Here is a 20336-nt window from a genome sequence, read left to right as displayed (position 1 = left end):
AGGTTTATTCATAAATAACCTTGTGCTTATGAAAGCAATTAAACCCTCTTTTGGTAACATTTTCAGTGTTCATTGCTGCAACCTTTAGTTAGAAATCACCCCAGTATCTTTCATGAACCTGCCTTCAACAAGGGTGAATGTTGAGACACTGGAAGGATGTTTGAAAACCAGTGGTTGAGATTAATCAGAGCAATTTAAGAGTAATGAAAACGTGTTTTCATCTTTATGACTTTTAACAAGATCTCCCAGAACAACGCTTATTGATCCTCTCTTTTTTTTCCTCTTTTATCCTGATTTATCCTGATCAGATATATCAAACAAGTCATAGAAACACAGGATAGACCAGGTTGGAAAATACCTTTTGTGGAAAAGCAGAATCAAGGAGATTATCCAGCACCTTGCCCAATCCAATCTTGAAAACCCCCAGAGATGAAGATCCCACCACATCTGCAGGGAGTTTGTTCCAGTGTTTGATTTTTCCCTCCGTAAAAAAATTATGTCTTATTTCAAGATGAAATGGTTGCCATTTCTTATTAAAATAATTTAAGAAGTGTAGAGAACATGAGGAAAACCTTTAGATATTCTTTTTATTTTCTTTGAGTGCTTAAACCATTGAAGTGGTTAATTATTTAAAGCTTTAGCTTTATTGCATTAAATTTAAAAACATTACAATCACGCTTTTCAACCTGCAAGAATGTGACAGATAAACACCCCCCCCAGAATTCTGGCCCTGGAGTTTTCTCCTTGTTTTGTCTCATGGTCTCACAGTGAGAACATAAGAAAGATGACTGCTGGTGGTTTCAGGGGTTGTACAAAGAGTGTAGAGAAGTGTGGGTATGGACGGCTGACCCTCTTGCAGTTTGCCATTAATACTCTGCTCCTTTACCAGATATTTACCAGCCTTTGGTTCATGGCATGACTGCATTCCTAAAACTTTAATATGTGTCTCCAAGGATGCACACATCCTCTGAGCTGGTGTTTATCCTAAAGCATTCTCCAGTGGCTTAGGTTCTGTTTATTGTTTTGGTGGTTTTATTGTTTGGTGGTTTTTCATTAACACTTCAAAGCAAAGGGAAAAGGCAGGAAAAACAGTGTAATTTGAGATCATTGCTAATTTTTAAAATACCAGCCTAAAGTAAGTGAGGGCTATATTATCCAATTACTTTTCAAAACTGGAATAGAGATGGATTTTATTGACTTATTAGCAGCTAAAATATGATTCAAGTTAATAGGTACACATTTTTAGTGTATTTCTATTAATAAAATAAAAGATTTTTTGACATGGAGAAATGTAGTAGTAGACAGTGAAGCTTTTCTGCTTTTGAAATATCTTTTTCAGTGTATTGTACTTTCCCCTTCTTTGTCACAGTTCAAGAGTGTGCTCCATTTAGAACAGAATCCTTCAGATTAATTTAATTAATGTGTTGTGGGCCTTTCAAAGAAAACCCATGACATTTGTTACTACCTTTTAAAATAGAATTAAGTCAGTTGTCTCAGTCATGGAAAATGTGAGCTTATCTTGAATGTAAATTAACTGCTGTAGTAAATAGTTCTGTCTGTGTGTGTTTTCCTTATGCTTTTGGCTTTAATGAAGGACACTAATTTTACTTTTGGAGAACTATAAATTCCATGAGTCAGGACATTAAGTGGTTAGCATTAAGATATACTAGTTACTATTCCATTTGGAAAAGAGAATCACACAACTGATATTTTGTCACGTGAAATCTTTATGCTCCCAGCTGAAATGTTTGCAGCCTCTGTTCAGGTAGTATTCTTTACACTGCTTTTATGACCATTTTCCTAAATTACCTTATATTATATTCAGTTATTCCCTGCTCCAAATGCAGTGTATGACATTTAGATCAGTGACAACAGCTAACTGTGTGGGGGGGAAGTCCCAATCTGTCTTTGTCAGTGTGAGATGTTGCATTGTTGGGTGTGTAAAACGTTCATCATGGAATTTCCGTGGGTTTCACCAAGAAAGCACTGCTACCTTTGGCATGGCTGGGTTAGCCAGCAGGATGACTTTCATTTCCTTAAGGCCCCAATTTAACCAAAACAGTGGATGAGAATCACTTGGGAGTTTCCAGCTTCCTCGTCTGGGACTCTGCAGCACGTTGTATAGGAATTTTAGCTGTATGGGTTTATTTAAGGGAGCTACCTCTTCCTTTCATGACACACTCTCAAAGGATGACATCATTGTGAGAAGGGGCACTTTTCTGTAAAGGAAGCAGGATTCTTGAAAGGGAAGAACACACTCATCATTCCAAATTGCTCCAAAGGTCAGCAATTGTGTCGCTGCAACAACCAACCTTTCTGCTGAGACAATCCTCTCGCTTCTCAGCAGCAGCTCTCAGCTCTGCAAAGTTACTAAAAATCAGGGCAAAACCAAACTGCAGGAAAGCCAGCAGCCTGCTCATTAAGCTTTTACTTCATCCTCATTATTCTAAAGGCCTTTATGTTATTTTGAGATGACTTTTAAGGCAAGCTAACTAATGCGTGTAAGGTAGTGGTTATAATTGCTTACTAAAATCTGTTCAGTGATGTTATTCTGGGGTTATTTTAATGAGAGCTGGACATAAAATGTGACTTGGCTGACACTACTGAACTGCATCACACCAAATCACAATTCTTTTGGAAGGCATCCTTCTTCAATCTTTAGAATTACAGCAAAAAAATTGCACATTGCTTCTTTAATTACCAGTAAGCCAATGGATTAAAGATAAATCTGTCTGCACACTCTTATTCTCCTGTGTCCATGCAAAGTGTAAATTTAAATCAGTGTTTTCTTAGAGCTGCCAGCCACCAGCTACATAGCAATCTCTTACTTGCACACACAACCCAAATTTCACCCAGCTGCCTGCATAAACCAGCTAAAGGAAGAGAAGCAGAACAGTTTGCAAACCTTTATATTTTGGCAGAGGAATAGCTGTCATGTTATGCTAGGTTTCACATCTAGGCTGTATTGAGGCAAAATTGGGAAGCAGAGGAAAATATGGAGAATGTAAATTACTTGGCTTTCATGGGGAGTTATGTAAATGATGTTAAGGATGTTTTTGGTATCGCCACAGTGCTCGCTAAACAGTACAAATGAAGGGAAAATAAACCAGTATGAGTGCAAGAGAGTTTTCAAATGCTACTTCTACATCCAATGCCACCTCTGAGTTAAGATGATTTAAAGCTGCCTGTATCATACTGATGGTCTTGATCCCTCCAGAGAAGATGTTGTCACCCCACAGCTTATTTCTTTTCCTCCCTTCCTTCTGCAGTCAGACAAAACTGCCTTCTCTGCCCCAACATTTGCTGTTTTCACCTTGCTCTTAGCCAGATTTTTGGAGTCTCCTTAGGTTGGGACCGTATAAACACACCTCAGCACTGACCATCAGATTATTAATTGTATTTACACTGAGTGCAAAACAAAATCTCTCATGTCTTTCTCTGGCCAAACCAATATTCCAGGTTCTCAGCTTTGTGCACAGGCTGAGGCAAAGTTGCAGCAGTGGATGCAAAGGTGAGATAATCACTTTTGCTAGGACAGGAGAGAAGGGAAGCTTCAGCCTCCAAAGTAAACAGTATTTATGGTATGACTGTTCCATCAGATTTCTGAACAAGATTTCTGATCATTTTTAACCTCCCCAATATTTTATCCTTCTCACTTTACCCTGGCAGAGGTACATATTTCCTGTCCAGGCTGAGCCATCCTTTAGAAATGCTCCATTTTTCTGTACTGTTTTCAGTTTTACAGGATCCCACCAAAAAAACCCAAAAAAACCCACAAAAAAACCACAAAAAACAACAACAAACAAACAAACAAAAAACCAAAAGCACAAACAAAACCCAAAAACAAACAAACAAACAAATAATCTGGCAAGCATGTGGGAGAGCTCAAGAAATTGTTGTGGAAAATTCTGGCTGGTATCTTGATGATAGGGATGAAATTCCAGTGTAGAAGCATGCTGAATAGACAAGGCAGGCAAACAGGTTATGCCATGTCAAGGTTTTCTTCTGAAGTTACCACAGGGAAGCCAGGTGTGCTCCAGACAAATGAGAGGTGTGCTCATTCTACAAATGAGAGTTAGTTAGTAGTCCTACTACTTGCTCACTACCCTCAGATAATGTCTAAATTACGTTTTGAATGGTTTATGTTAAAGGAGATATTTCATGCACCTTCACACACCTGCCAAAGGAAACATTCCCAAATCAGGAAAAGTATCAGGGAGAGAGAGGAACCTCTGCAGGAAAAATCAGGTCTGCACAGTCCTTTTCCCCTCTGGGTGAGGGGGGTGGTAGAGGAGCTGCAAGAGGGACACCTGGTACAGCTGCTGCGTGTTCTGCTCGTGGGGAGCAGCAATTCAGGGCCCCCACCTCCAGCACCCAAATATAAGTAACAGATTCTGTGGGCAGACAAAAATAGAAGCACACTAACAAGCTGGCAGGAGCATCTCTTGAGTCACAGTGAGTGCCTCAGTATTGCAGTTATGACCTTTAATCAAAATTAATTGTTTTATTATTTGTATTTTTTTTTTTCTGAAAGGCTGCCTTTTTTTACACTATTTGAAATGGATGTAGAGTTTGGAACTGAAGCACATCTAAATATTAAACATAATTATTTTCAAGTCTCCATTTTCAAAAAGGGTAAGACACAGCTTTATAGCAAAGCAAGTCAAGGATATGGAAAGTATTTTAATGACATTGGCTCCAAAAAAAGCTTTCTTTGAAGGGCACTAAAGGAACTTTTCTGTTAAATACCTGAGATGCAAATTCACCCCACCACCAGTGCTGTAGGAAATGACCTGAAATATAAATACTTTATGGTATTTATTGAAGAATTTTACATTGTTTTCATTCAAAGGCATCTGTGAAGCATAATATTTTCAAATCAAATTACAGTCTTGGAGTTTGCCATCTCTGGGGGTGGAAGCCAGGATATGATGCACTCATTACAAACCAAACTAGAACTGACCCTGTAGCATCTGTGAAACCCAAAAGCTGCACCCAAAAACTTTAGATGCCCAAAGCAACATTGAGGGCACATTATGAGCACAACTCTGAAATGCCAAATCCTCTCTGGCTAATGACTGCTGGAACTCACCAGACTGCTTTCTTGACTTCCCTCTCTGACCAGCTTGGTCAGAGGCACCTCAGGGTTTTTCTTTCTTATTTCCTGGCTCCTGCTTTAACCTTACTGGGACCAGGTCCTAGCAGAAGCACTGCCTCCTCTGAGGTCCAGCTCACGGTGTGGCAGCAGCATCCAGCTTTTACATGTTCATAAAATGGCTCCTGGAATTATTTCTGTTGTTTTTTGGTTTGTTTTTTTTTTTTTTTTTTCTTTTTAAATCCAATAGTTACTTAATATAAAATACATATAAAGGGATAGGAGCAAATCTTCCCTTCCTTGGGAGTTCCTTCATTTATAGATTCACCATTATATGATAGATTTTCCTCTAAGAGATTAATAATTTCTTTTTTTTCAGACTTGCCAGGTTTCTTAGAGCTGAGTGGATGACAATTTTTTTCACAATGAGGATTGTTTAAAGGGAAGTGTGTGATGATGAGTTTCTTCCTGACAAAAGGTCCTCCCAGGAAGAACACCAGCTTGCCTGGATCACAGAGCAGCAGCTCTGCAGAAATGTGTTACTGAGTCTGCAACACCTTGTGTGATCTGAGAGTACTTAAAGGTAAAATATAAAGCTTCTGTCCAATATTATGAAACCTCTATGTCAGAAATCTTCTGGAAATGCAGTTCAGCATCTTTTGTCAAGTCTTGAATCTTCCAGACAAGGAGGGGTTTCTAAACCTTGTGAATTATCCTTCATCTTTCAATTAAATTAATGTGACTGACTATCTTGTGTATTCCCTGTTTATCTCATGGGAAGTATATTACAGTTCATGTTTCACTGATACCAAAAAAATTGCTTCCTCTAGCAAAGGGGCCCTGGGACACCATTTTTGAAGCTCATCTAGAGAAAGAGATCCTGAGGAGGGAAAGCAAGGAGCTGAAAAATCCTTCCTGAAACATTTTCCTGCAGAGGCATGATGTGAGATTAATGGATTCTTAGAGCAGATAGCCTTGTGATTTTACTGAGGTGTGTTCTCATGTAATGCTCTGCAGAGACATGGAGGCAGCTGAAATAATGGCCACGTTCACCCAGAGATTGTGCCAGGCCTATGTCCTAGCTCTGGCCACCTGCAAAGGTTCTGAGGGAGGCATGGATGGAGGTTTTAATGTGACAGCAGGAGGTGGTGCTTTCCTCATTGCTTATATTTGTGTGTGATGCCTTGGAGTGGCTACCTAGAACAGAGGCTAGACAGAGCTAAGAGAATAAAGTGGGTATTTATTAAAGGCCTTCAATAGATACACCTTGGGCAGTGCAAAAGTCTTCCAGAGGCTACACCCAAGATGAACAATGGTCACGAGTTTTTCAGACAGATATCGGAGTTAATTCTCCAATTACAGCTTCAGGCCATGAAGTAATTTACCCCCAATTTGTTCCTCTCCAATTCACTTTGGTTTATACTTTTTGGGGCCTGAGGTAGAGGGTGTCCTTGGTTCTCAGGCCTGGAAAGATTGTTTTGTCTGACCAAAATGTGAAGAGAGCTCACTAGCACTCTGTATGGAGCTCAGAGTTACGCACTGATGCCGTACAGGATTTGAAACATATAAAAGCTGAAAACTTAAGGCATCATGTGAAGCCTGAGAAGCCAGGTGGTGAATGGCCCCACAGGGTGCACAGGGGTGTCCACAGAACGACCATCTCTGCACTGTGGTGACCTGGGTGGCAGCTCTGCATCATCTCTGCAAGCACAGCTTGTCCTGTTACGCACAAAACCGCGGTCCCACGCTCCGCGAGCCTGACCCTGACAACCACAGCGCAGCTGAGAGTTAAGGTTTAAAAATAAAAGATGCCTCCACGGGAAAATCCTCATGGGTCAGAAAAAGGAAGATAGTTCTGGTGAGCTTCAAATCTATTGTCCATAGGAGAAGTCTGAAAGAAATATGAGAGAAGAATAATATCCCGTATTATTTCTCTAGTCCGTGAAAATATGGAATATATGGAAACTGAACTCCCCTGTAAGAGGACAAAACAAATGGCCAGCCTAAAATGGTTTGGGGTCTCTATGTAAGAATATACCTATTTGTGTGTTTTTAAGCAGAAACTCTCAGTTATTAAAAAAAAAATAGTACAAACCCAAAACAAACAAACAAAAACCCCCTACAATTTTTAATCAGACTTCATTTTTCTCATGGGAAAGGAAAACAGACCTTTTTGCTTTACTCATGTATTTTTCCCTCAAAATAAAAAGCAGCTAGATCAAGGGAAGCTTTAGGACACAGAAACAAGTAAAGCTCCCAGGGCAAAAACACCTTGAGAGAAGTTCAGAAATTAAGCAGTAAATGTTACTGACTATAACTCTCCCATTGCATGGTCAGATTGTTTTCTAAACAAAGTTCACCACTGGCATCCATATCATCCACTGTATTTTAAGGTAAGGGATTGAGAAATTTGTCTGAAGACCACAAATTTTCATCAGTATTCAGAATGACTGGTACAAGTTGTGTTAACTGCAGTTAGACAGATTACTGGCAGAGCAGAAGAGACAAGCAGATTTTTTTGCTCTGATTTTGCACACATATGAGAATAACCTGTGGGTTTTTTCAGCCTTTTTGTTTTGTTTTTTTTTTTGTGCGTTTTGGGTTCTCTTTCTGTACACCTTTTGGACGTTAATGTTCTGCTGAAGAATGTTTCAAAGCTGCAGGGCTGAAATTACAGCCTTGCTTTAAGAAAACGACAGCACTGTGAGCTAATTGCTTCTTACAGACAAATAGGATTTTCAGTTGAGTTTGTGGGGCTTTTTTTGTGCAAGATTCTAGGCCTTAAAAATGCAGCTTTTTAACTTGTGTATCCACCATTCTTTTGACAGAACCTGATTGTTTATGTTAAGAAATACAAGTGCAAAAGAATGGAAACCAAAGATTACTGTAATTCCCTCTAACTTGAACCCTCTAAGGTGGCTCAAGTTCCTTCCCAACTAGATGAAAGTATCATCTTCACAGAAGTTGTCTAATTTTCTTCATTAATTTAATAAAGCTGTAACTGTCTATTATGGCCTGTATAGCAGGGAAAAAATACTGACATCAGGCTTAAAAATAACAATAATAAAATTAATGTGTAACTGACTATCTTGTTGTGTATTTCCTGTTTATCTTATGGAAAGTATATTACAGTTCATCTTTCACTGCTACCAAAAAGCACAGTATAAAACCCATTTATTGAAATTTTCAGTTGCAAATATTGTTTTGGTGTGGACTTATGGCTGGTAAGATAAATTTGCAACTTGCTGATTCATCTGGATGTCAGCCATGTTGGTGCCTCTAAAAGATTTAGCATTTTTGGTTATGTTATTACAAGTACACATTTAAGGTATTTGCTGTGGAAAAGGGTTGCAGTGCTGGTGTCTGTTGTACCTACACACTCTGTTTTGAAAAGAAGAGTGTACACAGAGGAAGAAAAACAGCCTGTGGGGTGCACATTTCAAACTATTGCACAAATTCCAGTGGTGCAAATATATTGAATTTTCACAGATTCCCATACCCAGATCTTCATAGGAGGTATCTTAGAAAGCTGGCAACCTCTTTAACAAATGCAGTGAGTAATTCAAGCTTTTAGGATAACTTTGACTCTTTTTATGTATAAGTCACCCTCACACACCTTATGTAGATGAATTCAAAATATTTTGTGGGCACATTTACACATTAAAGGGCAGTTTGCATTTTAAACATTCAACAATGTGTGAAGTAAAATGGTATTGGGGAGTGTCTGCAGAGGAAAAGAACAGATGCATTTCTAGCACTGTTTTACTGTTGAAATTAAACCCATCAGCTTCCTTCAACAATGCCAACAGCTAAATGGTGTGCACCAAGAGGCTCTTTTTGCACACAGAGATCTGCCTTTAGAAGCTGTTCACAGAAGGGGAATATGTGCCTGCAGGAGGAGGGCAATTTCAGCCTGATATCAAATTTTCAAGAAGAAAAAGATGAAGCACAGTTGAAAAGGGCAGTGCTGCTGCATCCATATAGACTGTGCAGCCAACTACAGTACAGGATACATTATGGAGGGATGCAATTTAATTTGTGCTTTCTGTAATCGAGTTTTGTTTGGTTAAGGTAGGTTTGAAATGTCAGTCACAGCAACTGAGGTGTGAGTGAATGGAAACATCTTTGCCCAAATAGTTTGTGTACAGATGTTTGAGCCAGAAGAAACTTGCCATGTGTTTTTGTAGCTAAGGAAGTGAGTAATCAGTGAAACTAGTATGGGTGGTATAGGAAAATCATGCACATGGTCTTGGCACAGCTGTGTGCTTGCCACATTCCATGAGATATTTCATAATGGAAAAACAATTGCTCCACTAATATAGGATACCTGCAAATCAGGATTGTGTTGTGGAGCATCCAGCAACGTCACGGGACTGGACAGATCCCTCCAGTCCATCTCAGGTGAAAGACAAGGGCAAAAGAAGTCCCCAGGTGTTACCTTAAAAGAGAGAGAAGAACATCCTCTTGGATGTGTTTATTGCTTAACTGTAATGTTTATCCACCAAATTTCAAAAGGCCAGAAAGTGTAAGTGGTTGTTAAGTCAGCAGAACTACATAAATACCTGCAGTAGCAGGATATTTGAGTCTGCTAAGCAAGACTGCAGGGCCCTGTGCCTCAAATGGTTTTCTGCTGATCACGTTCAATTTGCTTGTTTCAGAGGCTTTTCTGTTTCTTGCATATAATTTACACAGAACATTGTGTGTGTACACGGAACACAGAACATGCTGTGAATGCCCTGTCAAGAAATAGCAATAAATAGGTGCCACCACTCCACTGTTAATGTTTCTAGCTAAAATATTTGCTTTGAATTCATGCATGCATAGACTGTGTGTGCCACACTTCAACCTGGATGCTTTCAATACTTTCTTGAGTTATCAGTATCTCACTATTGCTAATCTGTGTGTACCTCTGATTATACTGGGGAAATTTACGGCAGCTGGAGGTCAGCTCCAGAGTCTCTGTGTCTTACAGAAATGTGTATTTTATTGCAGCAACATAGGTGGAGTGATTCACAAGTATGGATAGGTATTATCCCTCTCGTGTGTTCAGCCTGATGCCAAAAAATAACGGACTGAGTGTGCTTATCACTAAGTCATTAACTACATTTACCTTTTTAAAATCAGGTTTCTTCAAAACTGGAAAGAAATCGTGTACAAAACTTTGTCTATTCTAAGTTTTGCCATTTAAAACCAGTGTATCAAAAGCTGACCTTTCCTGGCACTCACAGATTTTCCATGTGCTGTACTTTTTCTCCCATGGTTGCTAGCTGCATTCAGGTAATACAGAGCAAAAAAATGCCAGGAAAACCTTTTTCTGAAACAGCTTGGTCTGTGAAATCAAGCTCAGTTACTGGCTTGTGTGACTGCAGCTTTAGGAAAGACTTTTAACTGTGTGTGATGTGTGTAAAATGCTTAAATAACATTAAAGGCTGTGACATACTTTGTGTGCAGAAAAGCTTCCTGTAGCCAGAATACCAGAGGTCTTTCAGAACTGGGTACGACCACCTTTGGCCACAGTGGTACAATGTCTCAGTTTATATCTTTCTTCTTTTTTATTAACAATGTCATTTATCACCAGAATTCTGTGTTTTCCTTCACCAGGTGACCAACAAGAAAAAAAAAAAATAGGAAAAACCTGAAAATTAAAAAAAATAAAAAGCTTAATTAAAGTGGTTATTCCTAAAGTTTTCTCTCCTATTAGTCAGTCCTCTGCAATTCCATCAGTTGGTGGCTGAGACATTGTTGTTACTGAGGTTTGTAAATCATTGCTGACCCCAGTCCCAGAAAAGGGTGGTTGTAATCATGTGAGTGTTTCACCTCTCCATGCTTCATGCTGCTTTGTGTTCTATTTATTTTCCTTCCTCCTACCACTAACACAATGTTCAGCTGACACAGTGCTGTTCTTCCGCCTCTTTTGAGGCATTTCTTTTCCTGGGAATACTTTGCAGGTAATTTCAGAGGTGCCAGTGACCAGCCCTAGACTGTCTGCGACGTCCAGCATTGCCTCCTTCCCTCTGGAAGGAAAATCCAGTGTGCAAGGGAGGAGAAAGTAAAGGTGGGCAGACACCCAGACAGACATTTTAGGGAGCAGACATGCCAGGCAGGCAATAGCACAGCATATGCTCTGCTGTCTAGAAACAGCCAAGCTGAATCCCAAATCCTCTTGATGTGGCAGATCTGGTGATATACAAAATATTTTCTTGCTAACTGTGTCTGTAAACCTGACTTTGGTTTTAAGTAAGAAGAGGAAACATTTGACCTTGAACTAAACTACTACTTGACTTACCTCAGACTTCCAAATCTTTTCTCATTTCAAGCACAAGTTATTTATGCCTCTGGATAAATGCTGCAGTGCTACAGGCACTGAGTGGCTGCTGCCTCCCATCGTGGGGGGCACTTGAATTATGTCAGCCTGCAGCAGATCCTGGTCCATCCCACATCCAAACATTTCTGGTTGCTGTGTATGAAACCACAGCTACATTTGCTTTTAAAGCTTCTCCCCCAGCCAGCTTAGAGGAGGATCAGCTGCAGTTCATCCATCCTGCAGCAATGCTCTTGCTTAAAGACTAGAATTATGGAGGTAAAAAATAAAGTATAAATACTGATAAAGTAATATCCCAGGATGTCTCGTTGTTTTGTTTCTGTTTCATGTTTTTCCAAATATTGCAGGAGTTGCAATGTACAAATATGCACAGAATTATTTTAATTAAATATGAAAGAAAATTAAGTCTTTGAAAGTAGATTAATGAATATTCTCACAGTGAAAAATATAAAAGTATGTGTTATCAGAACTCTTCAGAATGCATCAGAACAATATGTACTGAATGTGATATCTTACAAAAAGCTAAGAGACTCTAGACACAAAATCTCTTGCACAGCCTTTTTACACTAACAAAAGTCTGTAGAGAAAGGTGTAATTTAACTTTTCAAGCTCCACAAGGCTCTTCTTACTCTACATCCAAATAAAAGTGAGGAAGTGTGCCATTCCATAATATGGAAAGATCTAGAAGACTTCCATAAAAAAATCCTCTGTTTTCCCACATATTCAGTAAGATGCACTTTCTTAGCATTAAGCAGTGATTAATATTAGCAAATCACTGTAATCTTTGTTGCAAATAAGGTATGTAATTATTTTGGCCTATCTTTGCCTTTTTCTGTCCAGACTGATTTCTACTAAGATAGATGTCGTGGTTTTAAACCAGTAACTAAAAAAATTACTTATTTCTTGCTGTGAGATATGGATTAGAACAAGAGCAAAACAGGCATAAAACTTAAAAGGAATAAAGAAATTTTATTAACAAACCACAATAATAAGAACACCAGAATAAACTTCCAGAAAACCCCTTTTTATCCTCTACTACTCACTATTCCTTTGTTTACATGACAACAGAGACAAAAACTTTGGAACTTTGATGGTTAAAACAGTCCTAATTCCTGCTACAGTCTTTTCACCAGTTTTTGTAGAGAAACAGAAGTCTCTTTCTGTTAATTTATGGAGTTTCTCACAAGAAAACTATTTTTGTTATAGTTTTCTATTGCCCTGATGTCAGCTGCCCAGAACTGCTGTTATCAGAGCTCACTCCTCCCATTTCACATCACTCTGAGGTGTGTATGGGCCATGAGTCTAGGGATGGCATTTTAAGGATGAGTTATTCAAAGGCAAAAGTCTTTTTCATCTGTTTCTGTGAGCTTCACTAAAAAACAGGTTTTCTCACTGCCCCCCAAGGCTTCAAATTTTCGCTTCACTGTTTCTAGCACTTCACTGTATCACAATCACCTTACTTTTTACTCAAAATTTACACTTTGAACACTCTATTCCTCCCTATATACTACCATGAATTAAAGGAGTTTTTTCAAGACCTTATTGTCCATTTCCATAGCTTCAACAGAAAGGTATTTCAGCTCACAAATGCATCTTCTTATTCTCTACTTTTTCTGAAACTTAATTCTTTACTGTCTCTGATAGTTTTATAAAGTCTCTTTACATGTTGATCACTCTCTTTCTCTCTCGCTGGATAAAAGGATTAATCTGCAAGTCTCATCTGGGAAATGAAAAGTTTAAAATCTTGCCCAGGCTTTGTAGATGGCTCTGTGATCTCTGCCAGAGCAGCAGCTGGAGCTGTCTTCGACAGAAGATTCCTCATAGCTGTTCTGGAAAGTGTAGTCGCCGCTTTAGCTCGGTGCAGGTCCAGAGCTTTTTCTCCTTCTTTACTTGGCAGTCCCCAGTGAACTCCATCACTGCAGCCGAGCCAGAGACCGGCCTGGCCCGGCCAGATCCCAGGGCAATCCCCGCAGGCCCCATCTCCCGGCCGGGAGCCGCGGCAGGCCCAGCCCAGCCCCTGCCCGGCCGCATGGCCTGGGCAGGGAATGGGAGGCCTGGAGCTCCGCCACCCTTCCCAGCCAGGAAACAAAGAGAACACAAGTCCCCTGACTTTACATCTTAAGGTAGGGTTCACAAGTTGATCTCCCTTTTCAATGGTTAAAATTGCTGTCAATTCCCAGTAATGACCGATAATAGGTCAGGAGAAAAGACTCCCATCAGTCACCAGCAACTTCAACTTCCTTAGCTCTCAAAACCACCTTGAAGGTAAAGTCACCCCATGACAATAGATTTTTTGTTTTGTTCTTGCAACAGCACATGAAGATGAATTTCAGTCTTGCATGTGTTTCAAACCCTGTGTTTCCAGCATTCACTCAGTCTGTTTATTTGGTTTTTATGACTGAAACATTGGTGCTAAGTATCCACAAATAACCACCACGCACCTTTATCTATAAATGTCTTTGAAAGCATTTGTACAAGGAAGATCCATTCCTGGAAGTCAGTGTAAACAAAAACCTGTCTGCAGGATCGATCAGGGAAAGAAAAGTTTTAAAGATTGCTTAAAATTCAGCAAAGTAGTCTGAGTGGGTATTTGGAACACTATAGCAGTAACAGCATCTCTTGTCCTGCCAGGAGGGAAAAGGCCACACTCCTGCACACAGATGAGTCTTGAAAAAGTTCCCAGTGATCCCAGGCTTCCTAAACATCGTGGAACGGGGAGGGAAGGCACATGCTGCCTGTTTTGGATGGAAAGTTTTGGATGCAGCTGTTTTGCTCTTGCTCTAATGATGCCAAGCAGTTGGGAGGCTTTCCCTTGTGCTTTGGCTGGCAGTCTGCAAAGGGGAGAAACAAAGCCAGCGCTGTAGCTGGTACAGCTGGGGCTGTGCTGACTCATCCGAGCCCGGGCTCTGGCTCTAGCTGTGGCACTTGGAGTGATTTATTTCCCTTTGCTGCGTGTCCCATCCATCGGGTAAAGGTTGTCGCTATTTGTAGCAGAGGCAGTGAAAGGAGGGGTGGCTCTGAAGGGTGGCTATCACAGTTCACAGCAGGGCAAGCAGAGCCCCCAGCACAGCTCCCTGATGAGCTCACATAAAGGAGCTGGGCTGTGACTTGTCACCGCTGAAATTCGAGCACAGCTCGCAGCAGGGGTAGAAGGTAACCTGGGCAGGAGGGGACAAGGAAATAGCCACCTTCTCCAGAAGGCATGAGGTACTGGCACTGGCTGCCTGTCTATCAGCGCCAGGCTGCCCAGATCGTAGCAAACTAAAGCTTTCAGATAATCTCCCAAAGGTAGTGGCAGTGTGGTGTACAAGAGATGTTCCTGTTGGCACAATAAATGCCACCTAAAGCCGTGTGTTGACAATATTTATGAAGGAGCACTAACAGCGGCTCTCCCACTCGCCTGGGATTTCTCTCCTCTGTCAGGTTCTGTTTATTTGAGGGCTCCATAAATCTTTGTTTCTTTTAAAAGAGAAAGACATTTCCTTATAATCGCAGCCCAGAGGGGGAGGTGATGACTCTGATCAAGGAAATGTGGAACAGTGTTCAAGTGAAGCAATTTGATTCTTGTGCGGAGTTTGGAAGTTGCAGAGGACTATTTTGGAGAACTTGGCTGGCCAGAATCTCTGGTATGTTTGGAAGAGTCCTGAGGAGATATTTTTGTAAACCACTGGGATAAGGCAGTCTATTAAGGGTAATTTAATACTGCAGTCATTTCAAATCAGCCTATCTGTAGATATTGCTAAACTGACTGTAGCAAAGATAGGAAATTCACACCAGTTCCCTCACTGCAGCAGAGAATTTTTCCATCACACTCCCAAAGTCTAGCAAAAGCTTTCTGAAACCATGATGGTGATTCAGTCTCGCGACACCTTAGTTTCTCTTTTCTCCTCTTGAGAAACCAGACCTGCATTTGAATGGAAAGATTATTATTCCAGCCCTCAGCGGAGTCTCTGGCACATCACTATATCTCACAAGGATATGTATTTGCTGTGGAAAGACTGAAATATTAATGAGATTGGAAAGGGAGTGCTTATGTGATAATGCAGTGCTCAGGCAGCTCTGCATCACTCTGCTATGGGCTTTTGTTTATTCTATCAGTTTCTGTAGAAAACCCTGTGCAACCTTTAAAATTTATTTTTGGAATTTAAATTTCTTGATATAATTAAAGTAAATACGTTACACATGCTGTAGAATTGGAGGGAATAAGGGTCATTTTTTTGTGTAAATTTTTTTTTAAATCCACATTTATGTTAGTTTCCTCTGTGTCAGTACAAGGAGTTTAAGTGAAAGTGTTACTCTCACACTGGAGAGATAAGGCAAAATAAGGACAGGCTAAAACTCTTTATTGGAAGGCACCAGGGAGCAGAGCTCTTTTTCTCCAGTGAGGATTTCAAGAGTTTTATATCTCAGCCATGACCTTTAAATGAAAAGTGCTGGACTAACTGCAGGGAGCTGTGACAGGATTCTGTTCTCAGTGACGTCTGGGGGGGTGTGTGTGAGAACAGCCCTGGTGCTGCTTCTGTACTGCAGTCAGTGCTGTCCCAAATATGGGTTGTACCCACAGGGCAAGAAGATAAGCAGGCAGATAGAGAGATATAGATAGATAGATAGATAGATAGATAGATAGATAGATAGATAGATAGATAGATAGATAGATAGATAGATAGATAGATGGATGAAGAAGTATTTGCTTACTCCCTGCACAGAGAGGGGTGCTGGGGTAAATCCACACAGCTGCACCCTCTCTGCATGCTAGCTCCCCTCCAAACAGTGACAGATCAACATCTCCCCTGCAGAAAACAATATTAAATTACATTCATTGGCTAAATATTTTCCCACCTTCATTTAAATACCACTGATTTTGCCTCTCGTGCTCTGTGGGGAAGGGGATTATGTGACTAAGGAGCATCTACAGCCAACAGGTGTGGACTTTGCTGTGGCAATGGCTAGAGGCTAGCACAAAAGTTCAACCCAAATTCTTGCTTGGCCTTATCAACTGCTTGTTCCTGTTTTATCTCCTTGTTTGGTGGATTTATGATGCCATCCTCCTCCTCTTCCTGCTTTTTTGGTAGATTTATGGCATTGTCTCAGTTCTCAGTTCTCCTCACTGGGACCTTGACCTGTGGTTCCATATTTCTCTCCTGCAGAGAGAGCAATTTGTTTCTTCTCTGTCTTACACATACAATGAGAGATTTGGGTGCAACTTGTGTGGGCATGAGCTGACTCCAAAGCAGCTCACGTGTCAGGAATGACACACAGAAATCCACAGCTCCCTGCCAGAACCACACAGGGATTACTGGTAGGTATGTGTTGGACCTTCAGGGAAATGCACCCACCCCTGCCACACAACTGGCAGGACCTCAGCTCACTTTCAAAGGAAGGATCCATCATCCACAGCTGACTGGGAGAGAAAAATTAACCTATCAGTTGACTGATGCAGCTGTCAGCAGATGTCAGCTGTCAGCATCATCATCATTTCTTCTCCAGAAGCCAGAGGTGGGGTTTGTGAGGTTGAATGGACTTTAAATAAAGTTTCCAAAAAGAGGATTTTGTGTGAATTAAAGGAAATATGAATAAAAAAGCTGTGTTATTTTTATTGCTTTTGTTCTATCTGCTGTGAACTCTGAGACAATGTGTAATGCTTAATTTTGACAAAGTGGTCCACAAAGCATAAATTAATGATTTTTACCATGTACAGCCCCCAAAGGAGGCCTGGAGGTACCTGGTGGTGTCTGCCTGGCCTGTGAGCCCATTGGGATGGGTACACAAGGATTTTGCAGCTTCAGAGCCCTACCCAAAGGTATTACATCTACCCACATGAGTTGTGATCTCATGGGATAACTTCAATGAGTCTAGCTAAGGAACTGTAACTTCTTCTCTGATCTGGACACTGTTTGGTAGGAATTTGTATTAAATTTGGCTCAAAAATCAACAAACTTGCCCATGTCAATGGCCACAGAGAAGCAGACCACAGACTCCCACAAACTGCATGGGAGAAGATGAAAACCTCTGATCTACAGCAAGACTGGGATTGTGGCAGTGACCTGAATTTTCTTCAACACAGAATTTAATTTTTTTTCAAGCTTTGTTTATTTAAATATGTTTATTCATACGTCTGTGCTTATGGCAAATGTTCTATTCACACTGATGTCGTCTGCATTAAAATAAAGTTATTGGTTTCCTAACTTGCACATCCTGTTTTCAGTGCTTCTGGAACTCTTCTGCAGAGTTTTAGATAGATTTGGTGAAATTTCTGCAGGATTAACATGTGAAGCTGCCATAGATCCTTTTCTTTTCTTGCCATCACTCTAAAAGCAGCTGACACCAAAGCAATTTCTTTATTTTCCCCTCTTGGCACACCAGTGATCAGTCCCCATCATGCCCTTAATTATCTGCATCATCATCTTCATGGTCTAGAAGGAGCAGCAAGCAGTGAAAGGTCTTAAGGCAGCAGAGACGAAGAAGGCTTATAATCAGTTCTAAAGCAGAATATGTGTTTTCCAGGTTGAAGTGACCTCGTGCTAGTTTACAGTAGAAAATCCAACCTTCACTTCTAATACAATTGTGAAACACTGTGAGCCTTATCCCATTTCTTTCTGCTTTGTGTGAATTCTGGTTTTCACTGTGGGAGAAACAGTGGTGCAGCCACCTGCATGTCCAGCCTCTGACCCAGCAGCAGGCACAAGACCTTCTCCTCAGGGCTGCTCTTCATCCCTTCTCCACCCAGCCTGTGTTTGTTGCCCCAGCCCATGTGCAGGACCCAGCACTTGGCCCTGTGGAACTTCCTGAGGTTTGAATGGTCCCACTGATGCTTAATATATGTACAGTCAATTTTTAATTATTTTTTTTTTAATTTTTTTTAGGAGCAACATCACTGGTTGTTAAGCTCTAACAGTTCCTATAAATGCCAACAGTGTTGCCGTGGTGACAGTATGCTTTCACAAGCTTTCAGATATAGCAGAACATATCTTTATTCATGATGTTTGCCTGCTACTTTAGTCTCATAAAGCAGACATTAACTTTATCATTGATATCACCACTTCTGTGTTCTATCACTATTTTTGGTTAGGCTTTGCAACAGAATGAGATGTTTGGGGTTTTTGCTTTGCTTTTTTGTACATTCTTGCTTTGGACAGATTTTTTTTACACCTTAAAACTGTCCTTTTTTCTATAGAATCTCGATTTGAGGTTTTTTGGAACATTTTTATTAATACCTTCTAATCAATTTGGAGAGATTAAAAAAAAAAAATGTGCAAAATTTAACCACTTATTATAAAAAAATCTTGCTGGTATTTTCTGTGTTTTGTCTTTTACAGTGAACAGCAAAGTTGGATAACCAGAAGGAGTGACCACAAAACATTAATGTGCATGAGGCAGTTGTGTAAAAAAGAGATGCCTTTTCTGTTTGCCATCTGGATTTCCTGGTGCCAGAAGGCTGCACTGCACATTGCTGCTTTTCCTTCTTAAACATGATTGGTACAAGGCAATTTTTTTCTCCTCCTACCTTGTAATTTCAGAGTTATGCCTTAGGTAGAGTTTTATGCCTTAGAAATTTTTTTTCCCCTCTGGTTTTTTCTTCTGTTTAGGATTCCAAGTACAATCTGCCAATTGCTAAGTTCTATTGCCTATTGCCAAAGCTCTTCTCCCAGGAAGGGTCATTGTCAGACATAAGCAAGAAGAGGCATGCTGCAGTGGCCCAGGTAACAAAACATAAAATCAGAGCTTTAAATCTGTTAAGGAGTTGTTATTTTCATTTCATCTTTCCTTTCCACAAGACTAGTTTACAGGCTACCTGGTCAAGATGATTATTTTTAGTCATTGTAGTTCTACCGTAAACATGGACCAGTCACTTCCTTCAAAGTGAAATCACATCCATTAACCCTCCCTGAGTGGGTTGTGCACAAAAATGCATCCTATTTCCCTGAGCTACTCTGGTATGTTGGCCCTACATATATCACTAGCAATTATTTTAATAGAGTGTAAATTTACCATATGATGCAATGCTCCCAGCTTTTCTGAGTTTCTCTCTGGACCATATAGAAAATGGGTGTAATTAAAGTGGCATAATGCTTGTGCACAGATTAATTAAAATGAAAGGTTTGACTTGAACACAATATAAATTGGTAGGTGTGTGTGTTGCTGGTTACACAGCAGCAGGCACACAAATAATAAAACCACGATTTGCTAAATATATCCTCAAGATCAGCATAAACAGTGTAACTTCTTGCCTGAAAGAAATGGATAATGCAGAAAAGCCATATACAGCAGTATATCAAGACTAGGAAGTACCCAATGTGTTCAGAAAATAATTATCTACAACTAAAATGTGGAGTTACAAGATTTCTAGTAGCCCAGGTACAGCATGTTTTGTCTCAGCACTGAGCACTGATTCAGCAGTCCTTGCTAGGCTCCTTGTCAGGCACTTGGTACTGGTATCCAAGATACGGAGTTCACAATTAAATGGTATAAACTGCACAAAAATCCCCACGTAGCACTCACCATGGCCCACGTAACTCTCAGAGTAAGAAGTCCTTGTTCTTCATTCTCTTGGGAGGTGTCTGGGATGTGTGGGTTTTGCCAATATTAAAAGCATGCATCAGAGGTGAAGAAAGGATTTTTTTTTTTTAATTTTTTTTGTCTGCACATTAGTATCAGCATTAGGAGAGGCTGCTGATAAACACGAGTCACAGACTCAGCTCGCCAGACTTGCTCTCCCCAGAGCAGAGCAGAGAATTGTCAGTGCCCTGGGCCTGCGAGAGAGCCCAGGATGTGCTTGGCTGTCTTCACCACAAGGGCACACTGCTGGCTTTATGTTGTTTTATTCACAGAAACATTGTTCGGTCATTCCATGTGCGTTTTCTTGCAATCACGCTGGAAGATCAGCTGCCTGAAATCTGCTCTCACGGGGGTTCATTTCTG

The sequence above is a fragment of the Pseudopodoces humilis genome, chromosome 4, assembly GCF_049639895.1.
Source record: "Pseudopodoces humilis isolate 2021_Gansu_Grassland_sample_001 chromosome 4, ASM4963989v1, whole genome shotgun sequence".
In the NCBI taxonomy this organism is placed as follows: Eukaryota; Metazoa; Chordata; class Aves; order Passeriformes; family Paridae; genus Pseudopodoces; species Pseudopodoces humilis.
This window is presented reverse-complemented; position numbering follows the sequence as displayed.